This window comes from Aulonocara sp. 'chitande type north' Nkhata Bay, linkage group LG2 (assembly GCF_057382095.1).
Source record: "Aulonocara sp. 'chitande type north' Nkhata Bay isolate Kocher_YH1m ecotype deep benthic linkage group LG2, A_spYH_male_GT1.1, whole genome shotgun sequence".
NCBI classification, from domain to species: Eukaryota; Metazoa; Chordata; class Actinopteri; order Cichliformes; family Cichlidae; genus Aulonocara; species Aulonocara sp. 'chitande type north' Nkhata Bay.
Genome location: NC_141345.1, coordinates 20,792,505 through 20,811,505, shown reverse-complemented (window position 1 = coordinate 20,811,505; position 19,001 = coordinate 20,792,505). Strand labels below are relative to the sequence as shown.

The following is a 19,001-nucleotide window of genomic DNA, read 5'->3' as shown; positions in this document are numbered from 1 at the left end:
GAGAACAAGGTGATGTAGAAATTCGTACCATAGGCGCATCTAATAAAGCTTGCGGACAAGTTTGACTCCCAGTGAAGGTCAGAGATCAGGTTTTCTGAAAAATTTCTGAATGCCATAACTCAAGAAGGAAGTCACCTAGGATTTTCACATTCATACCATAGGTGCATCTACTAAAAGTCTTCGGCAAATTTGAATCCTGGTGATCTTGAGCTCAAGGTCAAGGCCACTGGTAAAGTTTTCTGAAAATCTTGTGAATATGATAACTCAGTAAAAAAGTCACCTTTGATGTTCAAATTGATAACATATCTGCATCTACTAGGAGCCTGAGGGGTCGCACTGGAAGCCAGCAGTATTTTTCGATCTACTATAGAAATGTTTATGGGGGGGTTTTCTGAGTCACACACATTTTTTTTGTGAATTAACAAAAACTTTAATAATTACAGGGCAGTCTGAGCAATGAGCTACCAGAACTCCTTTTTAAAAACACATTTATTTTTTACAGTTTAAGCCCAAAGAATCATGCTAACAGATTTCCTTGTTGCTACAGCAGCATTTCTTTATCATGTATAAGAACTGTCCAAACTGTATAGGTATACTTCTTTACATTGACTGAAAGTGGGCTGTATAAAATTAGTTTGACATTCCTGCTATAAAGATGTGTTCTTCTATATCACTTGTGCTTTCAGCTTATAGTCATTAAGGTTCACAGGAAGTTGAGACAAGATGCATTATGCTGCATTAGGCCAGTGTTGCCATAGTAGTGACAAAAGGTTTTTTTTTCCTATTAGAGAGCACTGAGAACTAAACAATTTCAGTTCCTTAAAAAAACAAACTCAAAAACAAACATGAAGATAAAACTGGATGTAAGAGATCTTTGAATATATTGTTCAGCATTAGATATTTTATGCTATCACACATCTCCAAAATACAATGTTATACTGTCTAGAGTTACCATTTCTATAACACGTTTTCCTCAGTTTGTTATTTCATAGCAAAATTCTTTGGCTTTGACTTCACACAGCTTCCTGCACTATTGGAATGGGTGCTCTTCTTTGTCCAGATTAACTCCAGCTTCCCCCAAACTATGGGCTGCATCACAGACAGCGGGTCACCACCCCATGTGTTCACCATCCCTCCTCATCTGGCATTCAGGCATGCTACAGTGACCCAGTGATGCTGTGTGACAGGCCAGGCAGGGCACTGGCTGTTTGTGTCAATCCAGATCAATCACTCCCTCTTCTGGACGGACAACGTCATCAACGTGCAGAGAGGTCACGGAGTGTACTCAAACCAGGCCTTATGTGGAGTGCAGGGAGGTCAGCATAGCAAGTGAACACCCTTGAAAGACTGTGTATTATATTTAATAGACACGGTTGGCTCATGAGTTACCCGTATATGTATTCCAGAGGGTCATTTTTATTTGGGATGAATTAAATGATTGGCAGTAGTCATTTTATCTGAAACATCTTTTTTTTTCTTGATTCTCCAGTGACTGGGCGTGTGCAAAAAGTGTTAAGCCTCTTTGTCGTATTGATTGATATTCCACGGGGCAAGATAAACCCACTCATGCCCCGCAATCGACAGGGCTTCTATTCTCTAATGATACATGTAAATATGGCCCACTGCTTACACTTCTATAGGAAAGCAGAAAGAAACAACACAATAGCCAAAATACAACCCATTTGAGAAAAAAAAACAAGAAACAGCACTTAACGGCCCAGAATGCACTGCACCCAAGGGAAAAACCTCAATTACTGTTACACGTCCGAAAAAGGAGAACTCTAGGAGAAGTGATTGCTGAGATGGAAATGGCTGTGTGTATGTTTGTGCATGTGTTGAGTGTGTTTTTGTTTGTGTGTGTGTGACTGCGTGTAGGGTGTGGTGGGAAAGGGATGGCTAGAAAGGCACTCAGTAAAAAGATCTTTCAGAAACACTTTGCCTTGGTGACGTTGACACGAGCTGTTGATTGACGTGCACTTCTCGACAGAAACCAGGGCTATCAAACTATCTGGCTTGCATTAGGAATGGCACGGTCCTCGGGGAGGGGCCTAAGTGGTAAATGATGTTGCTCGAGACATTCTCTGTCAACAACTGGTGTGTATTTGCGTTTGTGCGAGTGCTGAGGATGGCAAAGTATTCAATCAAAGCTTTGATTGAAAAAGCCCTGTGTCCTTAAAGATCAGAATCCCGTATGAAGGGGTGAATGTGAGTGTTTGAGAATTTTGTTGTGAAAACAGTGCAATGCTGTGCGGCACAGGGAGGGGAAAAGGTGCTGGCAGAAGACTTAATTGTAAAAGTATAATCTTGAGCATTATTCATGGCTGAGAGGTGATGCCAAAGAAAGCTTTGCACAGTCTCAAAGTTCAAAAAAGAAAGGAAAAAAAAACATATTTTGCAAGAATCTGTGTAGACATTCTTTCTTTGGATATGTTAAAAAAAAAAGAAAAAAAGAAAAAAGAAAGGAAACCCTTTCTTGATATTTCATATTTTGTAACCATGTCTTCTATTCATCATCTTGCTCCTCAGTTGATCATCAATTTGGTCTACTGAGACCAAGTTGTCACTAACGACTTGTGAGTTTTAGGAGATGAAATACTGGGGAAGACAAACACATGGTAATGGTAAAGCAAGCAGCACTAGGGGGCACTCTGACTTTTCTGGTACTGGAGAATGCTTGTGTGTTGCACACGGGTGAGTGTGCTCAGCGCTGTTCAAGTGTGTGCGTGCATATGTGTGTGTGTCAGTCGGTGCAACCACTGGGAGTCAAGGCTGTGTGTTTACATGGCTGAAGTTCCCATGACAAATGTGGTCAGAGCATCATCTTGAACTGGGAATGCGCGCAGAAAAACTTGCACAGCTCTGCCATTATTCTTCCTTCTCAAACATGTGCTTCCAATCTGCCGAAACACTTGGCGCTCTTTTTCTTTTGCTGTTTTACAGTGTCATTATAAAACAATGTTCTTTGTTTTGCACATTAGCAATGAATTAGTGATCCTGCCCATCTCTGTGCCCCGTGGAAGAGTTTCTGATCTGTGGAGTCGCTTGGCTTGGGGCCCGGCTTTCCTCCTGTCACTGCGAGGGTTCTTTTGCTGCTGTTATATTTCAGGCTGTTATTGTTGGCCCTCTTGCAGCCCCGGTAAGATCTTTAGTCCTTTTTCCCAAGCGATATAACCCCCACACACATCACACAGTATCTGACCCCTGTCTGCATGACACATGACAGGTCCACAGTGGTGTTCATGTGTGTGTGTGTGTGTGGGTATGTGAGCAAGGAATGATGGGTGTGCGCTTTTATGTGGGTCTTTGCTTTCATGTAAATGTGTTGTAAATATGTGTGCCCTTCATAGATATGTTATGCAAGTGCACAGAGCGTATCTGGCACAGTGTGTAGGTATTGAATATGCTTAAACAATGAGGCCGCTTGTCACATGTTCAAAGTCGTACAGACAACCCGCTGTGATCTCAAGCCACACTCGCAGATGTTCCTAATGGGACGAGAGTAGCATTCGCATTCCTGCGGATAACCAGTCTGTTTATTTTTCTCTCTAAACCGGAGTGGATTGCCACTTTCTCTGGTGAGAAAAAGGATAGAAGATGATAAAAAATAAATAAATACAAGGAGGCTGATGAGAAGGCTCCCACCGCAGTTTAGACCTCCAAAGCCAACTTGTCAGTCCTGCTAAACCAGCATAACCTCAGCAGTGGTGATTTAAGGGTGACAGTAATGCAGGGTGTAATGGAAGTTGATGCCAGTGTGCAATTGTGTGCGAGTTAAAACCGCTGTTGTCTTATTCTCTCTGCAAGAATAAGTGAGCTAGGCGTAATTGTGAGGGGGTTATGTTTATGAGTCAGGGGTGTTAGAGTCGATCGTGTTGCTTTAAACACGGGCAGGAAAGCATTCGCGCACACATACGCACGCAGACACACACAGAGTGAAACCCACACAGGTATGCTCGAGTCCTGAGAGCATCTGCTCCTTTACAGCCAGATTGAATTAGCAATTACAGAGAGTAAAAAACAGAACAAAACATCTGGAGCAGTAAGCAGCAGAGGTTATAAATCTGAGAGGGGAGGTGGGGTGGTGAGGTGTATGAAAATGAGCCAAAGTGAGAGTCTCAAGGACAGTGGCTCTGATTGGGCCATTAACATGCCAGTGGTGTCAAAAAGGACCCGAGGCAATGGGAGAAATGGGACAGAGCAGAGGGCTTTAGAGGGCATAAAGAACACCAGTGAAAGGAGAGGTAGAGCGTGCAGAGGAGAGCAAGAGGCAAGGCCTACTGTAGAGGATTGAGATACAGTAAAGACAGCATATCTGAGGTTGTTTTGCCTCTTGAACCTTTAACCAGGAATCGACTCGGACAAGGAGAGAGGAATCTGTGGAACTGATGGGGGAAGTTGTGGAAAAAACAGACCTAGGGGGAGTTTTGAAAGCTGTGTAAAAGTATAAAAGAATTAAGAAACGGGGGCTGGAGATCACCCCCTTTTTGCCAAACCATAATTAGACATGTTTGGGCAATGAAAATGTTGGGTGGGTGTTCATAAATGTATTTTAACAATTATATGCAGTTTGGTTTAAGTCCATATAAATGTGGGGTTGGAAAACTGCAGTGCCATTACCACATCTGTTTTTGCTATTATTGGCACAATAAATTACGTAGGCAATTTGTTTGCGCTGTTGTTAGAGTAATAGAATCAAATTATCCCATGTTAGGGAAATGATTATGTACGAAGCGGAACCCATCAGGGATTCACAAGGCAATCAGTGAGGTAAGACAGAGCTGAAATGTTGGCGCTCTGCACATCAACTCTTCCAGGTCCAATACGTCATTTGAAAGCCACAGTACCTGTAGTGCTCGCAGTAAATCTCCTGCACAGCATCAGTCCAGCGGAGCTACGCGAATCAGCGAGATAGAAGGCCAAGTCATAATTGAAGGAGCTTGACACACGTGAAACGAGGAGTGTTTGGGATGAAGGACAATATCAAACGAGCCTTATCAATTCATATGCTGCGGGAGCAGTGTTTACATTCCCTCTCGGTTGGTGAAGCACTGGGTGGATGTTTCAAATAGGTCAAGGTTACAGCGAAAACAAAAGTTAGTCGATTAGCAGTCGAGGTGCAACATTCCTAATTTGTATGCTAATCTGGCGGATCATCATATCATGTAGGTACTGCCTGCGATTCTACATCTGCACGCACTCATTTAATTATCCAAACACAATTCACAAAAGTCATTGGAAACAAACCAAACCAAAATAAAATAATTTGCATATATTTAAAAGAGCAGATAAACTCCCTTGGGGTTGGTTAATATTTCAGAGGCATAATAATAATATGCAAAATCATTCACATTTCATCCAGCACCAAAACAAAGTGGCTTTGTCGATGTAATTAGGGTGTTTTAGAGTTGAATCACCCTGGCAAATGACCATGTTTTTCTCTCTGGGAGACCAGTGTGTGAATGTATCTAAGCCCCCCCCCCCCTTCCCAAATATATGTGTTTGTGTGCGAGTGTGCGTTTGCACGTTGTATTGTCAACGCTCCTCTGTGCGCACGCAGTCTTAGAAAAGGATTGATTAAAGAGAGAGTGTCTGTCTCAGAGCAGTTAATGAGGTTTAGTCCCATGAGCTGCGAGGTTTGGGTGTGTTTGAGTGCACGCACATGTGTGTTTGCGTGTGCACATGTAGACCTAGTGGAAGACGTTGTTAATTGGCTAAGACTTACTTTCAGCAGGGGGATAGTCAAGGGCACAGTGCCTCCACATTTGTGGAGTGCCATTTGTAGAACACAATGATACATTCTCTTTCTATATTCGCTTTTTTTTTTTTTTTTTGAGGGAGTGATTAGTCAGGAGCATGAAAAATATGATTACAACGAAACCTGGAATTTTTTATGCTTGTATTTCGTTTAAATTTCCAGATTAAAAAAAATCTCTTTAAAAAAAGTAAAGAAAAGAAACTGACAGAAGAAATGATATTTGCTGTTTGATCTGAAGAAGGAAGAAGGAAATTCATTTACTTTACTCTCTGGGGACATGCAGAAGAAGAAGAAAAAGAAGAGGAGAGGAAGAAGGAGAAGAATAAAAGGAAGAAAAAAGAAGCAGAAGAGGACGAAAAAGAAGAAGGAAGAGGCAAATAAAAAATAAATAAAAAATATATAAAAAAGAAAAAAAAAACAGACATGGAGAGAGGTAAAGGAAGAGAGATATTCCACAAAGCACAAGATGGATACAATCTCACCTGCTCTGGTCTCCACGCAGACCTGTCCGTCTACATGTATATACAGACCTGTATGTTCTTTTGCAGTGCTACACACAGCTCGTCTCAAACAGCAGGAAGCATCTATGCTTTCATGTGGAGCACAGCCCAAAGTAGAGCAAGATCACAATGTGTGTGCATTTCTGTGTATATGTGTGTGCGCATGCATGCATGCACGCATGTGTGTGTGTGTGTGTGTGAAATCCAGGCTTTTCCCCCCTTGGGACCTGCACAAACACGCTTCCCATCTTCCCTTTGAGTTCCACATTCAAAGGTTCCACTCGTTCAACTGTCAATCATTCTCTCAGCCAATCAAGGCCCTTCGTTCTCAGTCTGTTTATAGATCAAGGGTGGTTTAAGCGTATGTATGTGATGTGACTGGAATTTTTACCATGACTAATACTAATACTGTAAATATTCATTTTTTTTCTGCACATCACCCGTGGTGTCAATCAAAATCAACGCTATTGTGCCTATACTGTGAGGGCACTGAAAGTCTACAACAATGTTTATGACTGCAAGGTCCTGGACCAGGTGTTGGTGCTAGAGTTAGTTTCGAAAATGCATAATGGGATCTGGACCAAAGAAGGAAAAGGTCCTAAAGTTGGATAAATGTAAGAAAATAAGTTCACTGATAGGTTTAGAAAGAAACAGACATTTCTTTTAAAAGTGTGTGTGCATATGCGTGTATTTGTGTTATCAAAAGAGATTCAGCATCGTATAGATGTGTTATAGGGTTATCGCAACCCAGATATGTCACGCCTAATTAAGTGGCTAAGAGTACAGGAAAAAAAGGGGTGAAAAAAACCTACAAATTGCTGTGAAATGTACATTTAGAATAGATCTGTAAGTGTGAGTAGACTGCATCACACAGCATCTGGTCCTCATGCTATAAGAAACTGAGAAGAAAAGAGGATGAGACAAGCAAACAGACGGAGCATCAGGTGACAGCAGGCGTTATCAGACCTCACCTCTGATTACTGTCTATTATGAGGCAACAATAGTTTCCTGTGGGGCATGCTAACGACCTGAGTGTATCAGCAACGTGGGAAATTAACCCAGAGTCTGCTTTATGTCAGGAGGGAAATGGACAAAAGCGGAGTGTGAGAACAAAGAGTCATTCCCATACCTGTTATTTATTGACAGGCAGCTGCCATATGTCCATCTTCACCTACACTGTGTGTGAATGAATGGTGGTTAGGATTGAGATTAAGCCGCCAACAGAGGGCAGCAGAGGGCTTCAGAGCCAACATATCCCTCAGAGGCCAGGCCAAAGAAGCTCTGCTTCATGGTGAATCAGACTGTTTAGATCTGCATGCCATCTCCAAAATGTCCACTAAACAGTCATTTTACATGAAATGCAAATGATTTAGTTAGTATTTGCATGTAAAGCAACGATAAAACCACCTCAGAGCTGCCACGGTGAGATACTTGTTTGTTTTTGTCAACTTTTTTATTTTTTTCCCCAGCTGAAATAAGGTGGGAGTGAGGTTTGAACTGCGGGGCACTGGTAATGGCGGAGCGAGTGTTCTACAGCACGTCTCAGCGAGAAACTAGCTCGATCTATTCACACTACATGCAGAGCCGTGGCCTCCAGGCTTGAGTTCCTGCTTCGGTAATGACTCTGTTCCCCTGTGGAATGTAGAACATTGTCTTTCCTCAAATGAGGGAAGCACACAGTCTCTTTGCACACATGCGCACACACAAACACGCACACAAGCATGCGCTTCAATATGCATGAAACACAAGCTTGTAAACATATACAGGCAAAACAGTGCACACTTGTATGTAAGTATACATAAAAATGCATACTTGCACCCACACATGGCCCCCACCCGCCTGTCTCCCTGTTTCCAGAAACATTGATTGGACCTCTTCTCTCAGGTTTGCTTGTCTCTTCCATGGTCAATCAGCGGGTTTATACACCACATTGTGTGGCAGCCTGTATTGCTCTTTCTCCCTCTTCGTTACCGATCAGAGAAAATCCCACTCTAAGCAGGCGCAATGCACATTCATACAATTTTAATGACTCTTAAATTAACCATCATATTTTTTTTGCTCCACTCCTTCACTGACTAAATCGCTTAATATGCATCAACGCTGGCCTCACTTGTGGGCTTGGCGTGACATTTTTATAATTCCTTAGCACAGGCATTGTGTTTATTTATGAGTGTGTAGGCTTTTTTGGCTGATAAATGGCACAATTAAACAGTGCTCAGACACTCGAGCAGGCGTTTCAGGCTGCTGACAGATTTTTAGTGTCCTCTTCTTTGGCTAACGATGAAAGTAAATAATGTCTTAACGAGGTTGCTGGAGCAGTTGTTTGAGGATTCATTTTATCTTTTACATTCGCTTTGAGCAGGAGTGGTTGAACACAACACAAAAGCAAGGTTCACAGCCTAGATTTTACGCTTTGAACATGATTTAGTAGCTTGTTAACAAATTCCTTTACAATTATTACCAAGGTTACAAATGGGAATTGAAATCATTTTTGGATTTTTTAGGACTGTTTTTGGAGTAAGCAGACTGATGACATTATTCATGCCGTCTTCCAGTGACTACAGACCCAACTACTATTTTTGCTGTATTTTTCAGCTTTAAATATCACTTTTCATTTGCATAAATGATAGGACAGCAGGGTCAAATAAGACATACAACAGCAATGTTAAGCTGCAGTACGCCAGGCGCCATGGAACTTGAATCTTCCGACTTCCTGTATGCATTATTCAAGGGCTTCTATTGGCTGCTGTGGGTTTAGTGATGAAAGCAGCCTGACGCAATAGTCGGCAACAGTGTTTTACAGTATTGTTTTACAAACTATTGTAAGGCAGGGTTAGAACAAGGGAGAATATTAGCCAGGCCCTGGGAGGAGGGAAGCTTTATGAGCCCTCTGAGGCTGGTTGGGGAGCGCCTGGGCTCCTGTGCAGTTAAGCAGTAGGCTACAGCTCTACAAGCTGCCCCTACATTTACAGAATGCCCTTGGACGGAGGATGTGTGCGAAAGGAAAAAAGTGTGGGGCATGCATGCTCATGGGCTAATGAGTGCATGTGTTAATGCCTGTGTGTGTTTGTGTGCACATGTGAACGTGCACGGACGAGATGTTGTTGGGTTGAGTCAGTCTCCAGAGGGAAAGAGAAGGACAAATGCTCCTTAAAAATAGCCCCTGGGCAGCTGGTGTACACAGTCTATCAGCAGTCCGTCCCTGGGGCCAAGGAGGGAGGGAGGGGGAGATGGAGAGAGAGAGAGTGAGAAAAAGAGAGAGAGATGGGATAGATGTAAGAGAGAGAGAAGAAATGTGGAAAATAGGGTTGAATATGAGTGGAATGCAAAAAGAGAAAGAAATATTTTTTTATTATATATATATATATATATAATGGTAAAAAAAATAAACTCTCCACTCAAAAAGGGAAGAAGATAGTAACCCCCCCCCCCCCCCAAAAAAAAACAAAAAACAAAAACAAGAAGTAAAAGTCAAGAAGAAAGAGGAAACACACTGATAGTCAGCAGAAAAGAGAAGGTAAAAGATGAAGAGTGGCTCCCAGTCCTAGTTGTGAATGCTCTAGAGGTCACAGTGGGGGGATAGGGTTTTAGAGAGAGCAGATTTGTCCCCAGACGTCTTTAGTTACTAATATACCAGAGAGTGGTGCGCTAAATCGCTCCCAGTCGGCAGGAATAGAGATCTTTGAGACCCACTGAGACCCTTTATGGAAATAACTCTACCCCATTTGCTCTCAATAACTCGCCGTAGCAGTGTACGTGTGCACGCCGGTAGGTGTGGGTGGTGTGTATTTGAATCGAAGGTGCTCATTGAGCATTTGCGTGCGTAATTTTAATGGACATGCACATAATGGATAGATGGTTTTTACAACTGTTCAATCTACTGGGAGCAACAAAGTCATCAAGCCATTAGATATTTATGGCATTGGAATGGATTCTTTTGGCTGCACTGTGTGTGTTTTTTTGTGATCGCAGATATGGCATTAGTGCATACCAGAAAAATTTGATTTAAACCCAGCAATAAGAAAAAGATTCTCAGAAGGAATTTTTGGGAGAATATAGTTTGCAGCATGTAACTGGAAGGGTTCGTGGGTGTATTTTTAACTTTAAATGAGAAATAAAGAGCTGGAAGTCATTCTATAGATGCCTGAAGGATCTCACACTCTCACAGTATCATCAACACACCAATTAGAGCCACAGACTGGGAAAGGATCAATGCGATTCCAAGTGTGTGTGTGTGTGGGTGGGTGGGTGGATGGTGTGTGTGTGTGTGTGCACAGATAGATGTGTTTCGTTAGTTCCTTCACTGAGCTAATTGAGCTGTTTCTCCTCAACAGTTGGGAGCTCTTAGGCTGCGGACAGATGCCCTTGGGCACAAGGTGTGTGTGTGTGTTTGTATGGGTTTGTGTGGATCTGTGTATTTGCCACAGTGAGCATGTGTTCCATCCTGCCATAGTGATTGCAAAAGTTTGTTGCTGCATGCCAAAATGAAAACTTGTGTGTGATATGTGTGTGTGTGGCATGCAGGCTGTTGGTCTGTCAGTGGCGTATTTAGCGGTCTCCAGGCATCATTAGTACTCTGACTGTCACATCAGCCAGTCTTAGTTGAGCTCTTTATAAACCTTTGTTTGGAATACTCCGGCCACATGTGCGCCACTGCGACTGATGAGCCCTGAGCGGGTGCTGATGGAGGGTGCGTGTGTGTGTGCGTGGAAGCGGGGTGGTGATGGAGCAAAGCCGTCCTGACAGAGATGTTACCCAGCAGTGGGATCCTGTGGCCCCCGCCCCCTCTCTTTGTACACATATACACACAGGAATTCTCACACACACTACCATCACCTACTCAAAAAACCTGGCTTCCAATGCCACCATTAGGGTCATGTTTAACTTGAAAGATAAGGATATACTTTGTTTATTCCAGGAAAAGGACAGTTGACCATTCCTCACATACAGGAAGTACGGCTAATATGCAATCCGCACGGGGCAGCAATATTCAGGTTATGCCACAGCAGTGCTGGAAAAGTAATTTTATTTATATGTGATGGGCAAATTAATTTGGTATTTTTTCTATGTTTTTCTGAATATAGACATTTCAAGTTGCAGCACACTTTTAAATGCACTTTTAGATATAATCATAAAAGCATTACATTGAGGCTAACAATCTATTTGAAAATGTTAAAATTCACAAGTCAAAAGCCTCGGCGGGTCTCTGTTCATCAGCTTCTGCAGGTGGTGCCAGATCCAGCAATTTGAACAACTTTCTGAAACAGACGAGCCCACATCCGTTCTCACGTTACGGAGCAATTGACAGGGTATGAGGAGGCATGAAAGTAAAAGCAAGAATAGTATTTCTCTCTCATTCTTATTTTTCACAACTTACTTTTTGTGTGTGTGTGTGTGTGTGTGTCTGCAACTTCGTAAATTGCAGACACAGAGAGAGAGAGACTTCTTCACATCACCCATAACGAGCCACACAAAGTCCCATCTTTGAATGTGGCTGCACGAAATAGGTACATTTTTGACTCTGAGTGTTGTTGGAAAATACATTATAGTACATCTGAATTAGTTTCAAGAAAACCACATCGTTATTGTTGGCATTATTTTATATATTTTTTTTCTTTTCCATGAAAAGACTTTAATCTGTCTCTCAATACTTTCCATCACAACTTCTCTGCTTTGCCTATGGTTTTCAAAGCAAATTTCTTTCTTTCTAAGAGTTAAGATATTAATTTTTACTGTCATACAGCTGACTAATATATTTTCTTATAAAGCAAACATGGCCACTGTAGCGTTTGCACGAGTTGTCTAAAATGGAGTTAAACAGTGCATTTGTTGAAGACTATTTTCATCTTTGGATAAGGCATCTTTGATCTTTTGTGTTGAGGTGGCTTCTTCTTTGACATATATGGATATGGATAGAGGTTCTTATCCAGAAATATCACCTTTTATTTGTGCCAAGCAGATCCTCTGTTAGTGTGACCAAAAATCTTTGACCTTTATTCATAAATGTCTGTTCTTAGCCTGGATTCTTCATCTCATGTTCTTTTTCAGACAGTAAAAGTTTTCTCCTGGCTTTTGTGCTATGTAAAATAGATTAGTGTAATCTCTGTCTGACTGTAGCCACCTTCACAGTTGCAAAAGTTATCTCCTGTGGCTCCTGTGATGACATGCAGGCTCATTGGGCTTGAAATCTGTGTAGCTTTTTTCCCCATCATTTGATTGTGTATGCCAACTGCATACACATATGTAATAGAATAAATTTTAAAAATCAGCAGAATTGATTGATTGATTGAATCTTTATTTTGAACATGTTGAAAAAGTATAAAAAAAAAATAGAATTAAAAGAGACAAATGAACAAAGCAAACAAAAGGAAAACGAGCAACCACAACTCCAAATAACGTCCATGTTCAAAAAGGAGCAGGAAGAAGCATAAGCTTATTTAATCCCACCCCTTTTCCACTATCTAGTATCAATAGACTACAGAAATACCTCCTTGCAATTACATTATACGTTATGTGTAATTATTATTATTATTTTTTAAATATATACACATATATGTTTCTATCTATCCATACATACGTATATACACACATACGCACATATACACATTTTCAATAACCCCATTAACACCTCAAGGATACACAGCCTACAATTTATATATATATATATATATATATATATATATATATATATATATATATATATATATATATATATATATTTATATATTTATATATATATATATATATATATATATACCCATACCAACAAACCCGTGCATGCGCACACACATGAAAATATTAGACAAGAACACCCTATCAAATCTCCACCATTTCCCTGTACCCTGTAAAAACCATATCCTTAAACCGCTTTTTAAACTGCGCCATGCTTGGACATTGCTTCATATCTTTACTTAGTCTGTTCCACAGCTTCACTCCACACACAGAGATGCAAAAACTTTTTAATGTTGTACGGATACGAGGATGTTTTAAATTTAATTCCCCCCTCAAATTGTATCCCCGTTCCCTTTTAGAAAACATTTTTAAAATATTGTCAGGAAGCAGGTTATTTATTGCTTTATATATAATTTGTGCTGTGAGAAAATGAACCAGATCTGTGAATTTTAGAATTTTTGATTTTAAGAATAGTGGATTTGTATGATCTCTGTAACCAGTTTTATGGATTATCCTTATGGCCCTTTTTTGTAATATAAAGATTGATGATAGCGAACATTTGTAAGTATTGCCCCAAACCTCTGCACAGTAATTCAAATACGGTGCAATCAGGGAACAATAGAGAATGTGGAGTGATTTGTGGTCCAGAATGTGTTTTACTTTACTCAAGATTGAGACACTTCTTGAAATTTTGTTATGTATATGATTTATATGAGACTTCCAGTTTAATTTATCATCTTTAATCACACCAAGAAACTTATGTTCAAGTACTCTTTCAATTTCCACACCATCTACATGAATCTGCACTTGTGCATTTCTAAGGGAATTCCCAAATAAGATAATTTTAGTTTTACTTAGATTTAGCGATAGTTTGTTCCTGTTAAACCATTTTTTAATTTTGCACATTTCTGAAGTAATTGTATCCAGCAGCTCCTTTAGATTCCCCCCAGAACAAAAAATATTTGTGTCATCTGCAAATAATACTAATTTTAATATATCAGATGCCTTACAAATATCATTTATATAAATAATAAATAATTTTGGACCCAGTACAGAGCCTTGTGGAACACCACAAGCAATGTCCAAGCATGATGAGGAATGGACACCCAGCTTCACAAATTGTTTCCGGTCACTTAAATAATTTTTCACCCATTGCAGTACAACCCCCCTAATCCCATACCGTTCCAGTTTATTAATTAATATGTCATGATTGATTGTGTCGAATGCTTTCTTGAGATCCAGAAATACTCCAGCTGCATACTGTTTCTGATCTATAGCATTCGTAATCTCCTCAATTGATTCGATTAATGCCAGAGATGTTGATCTTTTTGATCTGAATCCATATTGACTGTCAGAGAGTAATTTATATTTATCTAAGAATTTGTCTAATCGTTTATTAAACAGGTTTTCTAGGATTTTGGAGAATTGTGGTAGTAAAGAAACAGGCCTGTAATTTGTGAAGTGGCGTCTATCCCCGGTTTTATACAGCGGCACAACTTTAGCTATTTTCATTTTGTTTGGCACTTTTCCCGTCTGAAATGATAAGTTGCGAATATATGTTAGAGGTCCTACAATTCCTTCAATGACCTTCTTGACGATTTTCATGTCAATATCATTACAATCAGTAGATGTTTTATATTTACACATGTGTACAATGTCAATTATTTCTTTTTCCTCCACTGATGTGAGGAACATTGAGTTAGGGTTCCTATCAGTCAGGTTTTCACTACAGTCTACTGATGGCAGTGACTCAGGAATTTGTTCTGCCAGTTTTGGTCCAATATTTACAAAATAATGATTAAAGCTGCTGACCTTATCAGCAGTGTTTTCCATAATATTGCCATTATCGATAAAGTATTGTGGATAACTTTGTTGTCCAGAATTATTTTTAATGATACCGTTTAAAACATCCCATATTCCTTTCATATTATGTTTATTGTTGTTCAATATTTTACTATAATACTCCTTTCTACATACACGTATAATATTGGTCAACTTATTTTTGTATTTTTTATATTTATTTTCAGCTTCTTTTGTTCTTTGTTTTAGGTATTCCCTATAGAGTGTATTTTTCTTTTTACATGCATTTTGTAAACCCTTAGTGAGCCATGGTCTATCTGAATATTTGTGCTTTCTGTTGTATTTTATTGTTGGACAGTTTTTATCGTACAACTCCATGAATATTCTTAAAAATATGCCATATGCAATATCAATATCAGCTTCTTTGTACACATTGTCCCAGTCCTGATTTAATAGATCGTTCTTAAATGCAGTCATAGTTTCTTCCGTCCTTACACGTCTGTATCTCAGTTGTTCTTCATGCTGATTTTTCTTATAATTAGTGTCATAAACTGCAAAAACTGGTAGGTGATCACTGATGTCATTAATTAATAATCCGCTCACAATGTTGTTTTCCATATTGTTAGTGAAAATATTGTCAAGTAAGGTGGCACAATGTGGTGTAATTCTGCTAGGCCTGGTTATTTTAGGATGTAAACTCAAACTGTACATAGTGTTTAGGAATTCGTCGCTCATTTTATGCTTTTTTGGATTCAACAGGTCAATATTAAAATCACCACAGATAAACATAACTTTTTGATTTGTTTTAGAGAATATTTCCTCTATGAAGTCATTAAATACTTGAATACTAGAGCCAGGTGTTCTATATATACAGCTAATTATTACATTTTTTTCTTTTTCCTTATAAATTTATACATTCTAGTAAATTGTCAATTACAGTTGTCATACTTTCTACCACCTTGTAGTTTAGGTTTTTATCCACATACACAGCTACTCCCCCTCCACTCTTGTTCCTTCTATTTACAAAATTCACTTCATATCCCTCCAGTCCAAAGTCCATTCCTTTCTCCGCATTGATCCATGTTTCAGAAATGGCAATAATTCCAAATGGATTTGTCAACTCATTTAGATATTCCTTTATATTGTTGAAGTTGGCATACAGACTTCTGCTATTAAAATGGATTATTGATAATTTATTTTCCGTGTTGATGGTGTGCTTAAACTGTTCATCAGTGAAGTAGCAGCAGTTACAGCTGATGTTGTAGAAGAAATTATTTTCCGGGTCTATATCCTTTTCTAAGTCTAGAACATTATGGTCTGTGTATCGAAATGTTCTCAGTTCCAGATTATCATAAAGAGAATTCCAATGAGTTATGTTGATATTGTTGCCGGATGCAGATGAAGTTCTTTTGGACTGTGCCATGTGTTGTGTTGTGTGTCACGTCACATGTGTATTCATACCTCCAGAGTAAGTTGACCTCAGTATTTGTCCAGCTCTTCCATATTTCTGATGACCAACACTTTGGCTTGTTCCGGTGTTCCATTGAGTTTAATGAATACTTTGCAGTTGGTGGTCCATGTATTTTGAATTTTTCCCTGTTTCTTCAAGTAACGTGCTTTCCTGGCAATGTCCGCATTTCTTTTTATCAGATGTTCGTTCATGAAGACATCGGATCCTTTCAGTTTCTTTCCTTGTTTTAACAGTGCTGTTTTCTGTTTTCTGTTTGCAAATCTCACAATGATGGCTGGTTGTCACTGTCATTTTTTCGGGGTAGAGGGTGGCAAGCCTCAGTGTTGTTATAATCCACTTCCACACCTTTGGACCGTAGAAAGGTAACCACTTGATGCTCCGTGGAGTTGACATCTTCCTCTCCTGGCCCTCCTACATTGTCAGTGGCGACCGCCCGGGCGTATGACCGGGGTTTGATGCGAAGCCCCGTGATGATAACATCGTTCATCCGGGTGTACTGCTCCAAATCCGCCACTCTGTTCTCCAGGTACGCCAGCCGCCGATCCTTCTCGGCGTTCTGGATGCGGAGAGCCTTAACTTCCTCGACCAGGTCCAGGATGGCTTTCTGCTGCAGTTTGACAGTAGAAATCTCCTCTGTCATAAACTCCAGCGACTTCTTAATATCGTCTCCTTCCTCGGCTGACAGAACTTTTTTCGGGCCCATGCTGAGAGACGCTCTTGTAGCTTTGCCGTGACGACCGGCTAGCTAGTTGATGCTAGCGTCCTTCCTCTCACTCACCGCTACGGTTCAAAAACATCAACTTATGAGTTTTCGAGAGGTCGCAAATGACGAGCCACCACAGGTTTAGTGTGCTGATCTTCAAAAAAGTCTCGAAAGTTAGAAAGACGTCCTTTAACCCATTCACCCAGTGAAGCAGTGGGTGAATTTTCGACTTAAATGACACTTTGTACACTTCTTTTGTTCTGACACGAAAACATAGTTCCTTATTTTACCAGTGAAACTGACTAGTCAGAATTAAATCAAAGAAATGTCTGTATTCGTCACAATAAAGAAAAAATGCCACCCAGTCCAACAGTGTGGCCCATTATTGTCTTATTGATCATTTCTGTTTGCGTGGGACAGCGGAATAAACAGTGTTGATTACACAGACCAATACTGTTACTACAGTTCATTGCAATGTGGAATTCAGTAGTGCATCACTTCAGTGTGAAAAGGACTTTAATGAGTGCTTTATTTTTAATACTCAATTGCATTTTGCTGCAACCACTTCTGCACTTTTATCAGCATGCTTTGAAAATGCAGGACTTTAAATTGTGTAGAGCAGAGCATTAAACTGTAGTGCTGCGAGCAATTAAAGGATCTGCCTTCTTGCGATAAAAATGTACGAGACATGTAAGCAGCCGTGGAATCAACAAGTAGCCGATGTTATTTCCACGGAAACTTCTCTGCCGCATAGCTGGTGCTAGTCGTCTCTCCTCACTGCGGCAGCTGCCTGTGATGGTTATCTCTCATTCATTTTTAAACAAACACAAACGCGCACACACGCACACACACGCGCACACGCCCACACCCAACGCACGTTTGCACGGTTGCACGGTTGCACACGTTCGCGCACACGAACGCGATTGTTCTTCTTCTCCCTCTTTCTTTTTTCGAGAACACAACTTCCAGCTTAACTTCCAGCAGAAGTGTGCCACTCCCTAGTCCTTCAGCACAAGTCATCACTTTGAGCTGCTCGGGAATACAGTCTAACTTTCTAGTACAAGACTAGTCGTTGAGTTTTTCTCCAGGGAGCACTGCTATATACCTTATACTCACTTTACAGGACTTCCATATCAGTGGAAGGCATCTCTCTGTGAAAGAACTGAGGTAGGAGTTGGGATAAAGCTATTTGATGTTTTGTAGCAAACGTATCTGAGGTAATGGATACTGTGTGAAAGGGTACGGCTGAGTGAAGTGACAAAGTTAGTTTGGGCCTTACAGATTTTTTTAAAATCCCCCCGGATCGCTCAAACTGCCCTCTTGTACACTCACCGCTCTACTGATTGTGTGTGTTTATGTGTCAGATGATCGGTACCTGGGCTAACAGAGAGGAGTCCCTCCGGTCCTTCTGTGGAGCTTCTCGGGTCTGGTCAGTTAACCTCCATCTCTCTCTTTGATCACTACGGCTCAGACGACCCTCAGGGAAAACACAGCACACTCAAACCTGGATCAGACTTGTGTTAGCAGAGACGCACACACACACACACACACACACATATCCACAGCAGACAAGCAGATTGACAGAAGAAAAACTTGTGCATATGCCAATGCATACACCCCCCCTCAACCAAACACACACACATACACTTTGCCGCACAGTCAGACCAAGGGGTAATGCTATACAGCCAGTGTCAGTGAGAGCAGGGTACTTAAGGTGCTATTACACTCCCATTACCTCTACTCTCATGTGCAATCAGAGAGAGGTGATGGCCTGTATTCTGGCAACACACACCCTGTTTCTCCTTCTGACAGCTGTGTGGACAGAAGCCGGAGGCGCTGGGCTGCAGGATCCTAAGTAAGGTAAAGTGAGAAGATTTAATCTGATGGGTGGGTGTCGAATCTAGTAGGTAGGAGAGAAGGAACGCACCGGGTAGCAGCGGGGCTAAAGTGGATAAAGCTGATACTCCGGTTTGCAGATGATCATGACGGATATGCAAAGTTTCATGTGTTTGTGAGTCTCTTGTAATGAAAGGCATGAAAAGAAAACATCTTCAACCCCACCACCCCCACCCGCCCCCATTTTATACCTGTTTTTTGTGC

The 19,001-nt window shown here is 40.7% G+C and overlaps 1 pseudogene; it reads right to left on the bottom strand.

Annotated features, from left to right (window-relative positions):
• Positions 1-15,665: 15,665 nt before the first annotated feature.
• On the bottom strand, positions 15,666-17,023 carry LOC147337703 (uncharacterized; annotated as a pseudogene).
• Positions 17,024-19,001: the final 1,978 nt, after the last annotated feature.